Source organism: Pteropus vampyrus, unplaced genomic scaffold (assembly GCF_000151845.1).
Source record: "Pteropus vampyrus isolate Shadow unplaced genomic scaffold, Pvam_2.0 Scaffold52, whole genome shotgun sequence".
Classification (NCBI taxonomy): domain Eukaryota; kingdom Metazoa; phylum Chordata; class Mammalia; order Chiroptera; family Pteropodidae; genus Pteropus; species Pteropus vampyrus.
Window position 1 is genome coordinate 2,798,890 of NW_011888833.1, and position 4,784 is coordinate 2,803,673.

Here is a 4,784-nt window from a genome sequence, read left to right on the forward strand (position 1 = left end):
TGCCTGGTGCGTGCCAAAACCCCACTCCCAGAGGAAAGCAGGTGTCCCGCATCGACCATGTTGCTTGTTCCCACGACAGAGAGGCATGGAGCCAGCCTTCTCTCGGGGGGCGGTGGGATTGCTCTCCCTGCCACCAGGAGTCGGCGGCAGACCGTCCTCGCTGCAGGCCTTTGCACGGGCTGTGTGAGGCCTGCCGCGGCCACCGCTTCCTTCCCGTGCCGCTGCCGATGCCGTTGTCTTTGGACCCTCGGTCGAGTGATGTCGCCCGGAATGCTCCACCGCAAGCTAGGCTTTTCCCCACGTGCGACGCATAAGGATTTTGTGTGGAGGTATTTTGAGATTCCGAACACCCCCATTTCTCATCAGACTTTGAGTGTTTTCATTTTTAAAAATCTGCGTGGGTTCAAGGGTTCCCGTTCTGTTCAGTGGGTTACGATCCATCCCGTTCCAGTCTCTCCACGTTCCCGTGGCCCCGCCTGGGCTGGCGGGGGCTCCTGCGGGGTGGCTCCTGCCGCTTTTTGACACGACCCGTCACTCGAGCACTTCTTTACTTCCTGGCACAACAGGATTTTCCAGGCTCACCTTGTACCTGGTCCTTTCCTTGCCCTGGCCTTGACATTGGCCGTTTCTCCAAGAGGCCTGGCTCCTTCCGGGGAGAGAACGGTGTTTGATAACCAGGACCCTGGCACAGGTGTGCTCATCGCTGTTGGGACGTCACGATTCCTGAGCCCCCCTAGTAAACAGAGCTAGAGAATGCGTGCGATGTGTACACACGTAAATGCTTACCTGCACACAGACACACGCACCTGTGCTTTACTTATCTACTGATTTATCTGTCTAGATCGAAAAACCATGGACATTCACAGTGATTATGTCCAATTTCAGCCAAGACCATAGAGTTCGGTCTAGTTTTCTCCTTTTCACTCTGAAAGAAAGACTGGGCTCCCCTCCGCTGCTGGGCTCGCTCACCGGGTCGGCGCCCCCGCAGGTAGCCCGTCGCGCCCCCTCGTGCACACAGACACAGTTCCCTCTCGCGCACACGTGTCACTCACTCTGCCTGGCCCTCCCCTGCCCGCCCACACAGATGTCAACGTCACGTGGCCCCATGAACGGTCGGATAGAAGTGTTCCTGAAGGGAAGAGAAAGAACTTAGACTTCTAAACGATTGTATTTTTGCTTTTGTTTTGGACACAGACACTGGGAAAGGAGGTGTTTCGGTGACAGGTTTCTCGGTGTTCCCTTCATTAGTGCAGATGATTGCAGCCCCTCAGATAAGTTTGCTTAGAGACATGGGGGCCGATGTGTTAGATTAATCCTGAAAATGTTGTAGAAAGAACCTAAAATTGTTGGTTAAGGAAGATAGACTCAAAGACTAAATAAAACGTAGCTAAGAGAACTGTCACCCAGAAACTTCACTGGCCGCGTGGAGGAGGGCCCACCTGTGAGCGTGAACTGGTCTTCACACAGAATGTCAGGGACCACACGTGAGAGATTAGGCATTGTCTACAAAGTCAGGCTGTTCGGTTTGAAGAAATACATGAGATTTTATGTATTACTGAATATTAGATCTTTTATTAAATTACATGAGGAATATATGTCCTTTGTACAGAAATTAGAAAATGTAAGTAAATACAAATCACTTAAGCATCATTATTCACAAGAGCACTGTTAACATTTTTGTAGAAATGTTTTAGGTGCATGTGTATGTACACATAATTCTTAAAGCGGAATTACACTTTAGACAGGTTTGTAACCCTTTTCACTTACTAAATTACAACCATGAAAACAGACTTTTATGTCAGTCTTAAGAGGTGCTGCCTAGTATTATTTGTATGGACGTACAAACCTAAATCTACCAACCCTCTAGATCCAGCAAACGGTTTAGATTTTCTCCGTTATGGTGCTTTGGTGAACATGTTTCGTAAGTACACCCGCCCCGCCCCCCTCCCCCCCACACACACATATTTTCAGATTCTGCAGTATTTCTGCGGGCTGCATTATGTGTAAGTTCATGGAGCGACACCAGTGCAGAAATTACTATTTTCCACTAGGTGGAGTATCAGCCTTGCTGCTAACTTGCCACGTGATATTAGGCAAGCCATTTAATCTTTTGGGGTCTCATTTGGACTAGTGGACTTCTAAGGTCCCTAATACCCTAAAAGTCCGTAGTTTTAGTCTCAGAATAACGTTGTGTTGAATGTACAAATTATAGTTCTTATTAAAGAAACAAAAATCAATTTGACTTAAAAAGATTTCAATCTGGATGAAGGACAAAAATGACATCATCATCTCAGTGGATACGGAAAAACATTTGACAAAAATTCAACACCCTTTCACGATAAAACACTCCACAAACTAGGAATAGAAGGAACATACGTCGACGTAATGAAACCCGTATGTGAAAAGCCTGCAGCCAACATCGTGCTCAAGACAGTGAAAAACTAAAAGCTTTTCCTCTAAGACCAGGAACCAGACGAGGATGCCCAGTCTCGCCACTTCTGTTTGACAGTATTGGAAGCCCTCGCCAGAGCAGTTAGCCAGAGAAGACCTCCAAGTCGGAAAGGAAGATCTCTGTTCATAGACGGCATGACCTTACATACAGAGAATGCTGAGGATCAAATGGAAAAACCTTTTTAGAACTAATAGATTCAGCACACAAAATCAGCACTCCAAAATCAGTTGCCGTTCTATACATTAACAATGAGCAATCTGAAAAAGAAATCAGAAAATCTCATTTACAACAGTGTCAAAAAGAATAAAATGCTTAGGGATAAATTAAAAGACGTGAAAGACATATACACTGAGAACTAAAATATTGTTGAAAGAAAATTGAGAAACATACAAATAAGTGGAAAGACATCCTGTGTTCATGGATTGGGAGACTTAATAGTATTAAAACGGCCATGTTGCCCAAAGCAAATCAACAGATTCAGGGCAATCCCAATCAAAATCTCAGTGGCATTTTTTAAAGAAATAGAAAACATTCAAAAGTCACTTGGGGAATCTCGACTCTGAATTGCCAGAACAATCGCGAGGTGGGTAAAAAAGAAACAGCTGAAGGCCTCACACCTCTTGACTTCAAAACATGTTACAAAGCTACACTAATCAAAACAGTGTGGTACTGACGTAAACACATACAGACCGACGGAACAGAATAAAGAGCCCAGGCATACACCCTCACTCACACGGTCAGACGGTCTTCAACAGGGTGCCAAGGCTACGCGGTAGGGGAAGAACAGTGTCTTCAACGTGTGGTACTGGGAAAACTGGACATCCACCTGCGAGAGAAGAAAGTTGGACCCTTCCCTGATACCACGTCGAAAATTAGATAAAAATAGATTAACGACTTAAACACGAGACCTGAAATTATAAAACACCTAGAACAAAATAGGGGAGAACCTTCATGACATTGAATTTGACAATTTCTTGAATACGACATCAAAAACAGAAGCAGCGGAGCAGAAATAGGCAAATGGGACTACGTCAGATTTTAAAACTTACGCACAGCAAAGGAAACAAATGTCGCAAATGGTTGAAAATATTTGCAGAATATTTATAGAATGGGGGAAACCGTTTGAAAACCAGATATCTGATAAAACGTTAATATCCAAAAAGTATGAAGAACTTTTACAGCTCAACAACAAAAAACCAAACTACTCGATTATGAAGCGGGCACAGAACTTGAATAGACATTTCTCCAAAGAAGATCCACCAATGGCTAACGAGCACGTGAAAAGATGCTCAGCATCACTAATCATCAGGGAAACGCAAATCACAATCACAGTAAGATGTCACCTCATACCAGTTAGGATGGCCACAATCGAAAGAAAACGGAAGAATTGGTGTTGCTGAGGCCGTGGAGTAATTGGAACTCCTGTGCACGGTCGGAGAGCATGTCAGATGTTGTGGCTGCTGTGGAAAACTGTGGCGTTTCCTCGAAACCTAAAAATAGAGCTCCCACCTCGTCCAGCGTTCCCGCGTCTGACATGCACCCAGAGAGTTGGAAAGAGGCTCTCAAAGCGGCAAGTACACGCCCACATCCGCCGCGGTGCTCACGATGAGCAACAGGTGGGAGCAACTTCAATGTCTGTTGACAGATGATGGATAAAGAAAATGTGCATACAAACAATGGGACGTTGTTCAGCCTTAAAAAAGGAGGAAATTCTATCACGTGCTGCAACGTGGATGAACCTTGAGCACATTATGCCCCTGAAATAAGCCAGTCACAAAAAGACACATTCTGTACGATTTCAGTTTTATGAGGTGTCTAAAGTAGTCAAATTCTTAGAAACAAAGTAAGATGGTGGTTGCCAGTATCTGGGGCGGGGTGGAGGAGTTGTTCAGTGGACATAACGTCAGTTTGCAAGATGAAAAAGCCCCAGAGGTCTGTTGCACAATACTGTGCGTGTGGCTGGCACTCCTGTACCGTACACTTAGGAAGGGTCGAGACGGTAAAGTTTATGTTACATGTTCTTTACCACAGTAAAACACTGATGTGAAGTTTGACTTTCCTTCATGATCTGTCTGTTCGAATTAATATAAAGACAATGTCTAAAAAGTTTCAATCTGGAACAGTGAAGAACGATTTCTGGAAATGTTATTAATGTGCCATAAAACAAGTATCCCACGATCAGATGGATTTGCTATGTAACATTTCCTCATGTTTATTCATGCTTCATATTGTAGACTCAGAAGACCTACAGAACAGAAGAAATTTATCTTTAATCTGGCGTTTTCCAGAACGTATTTGCTCACAGACCCCGTTTACACAGCGTACTGACTGT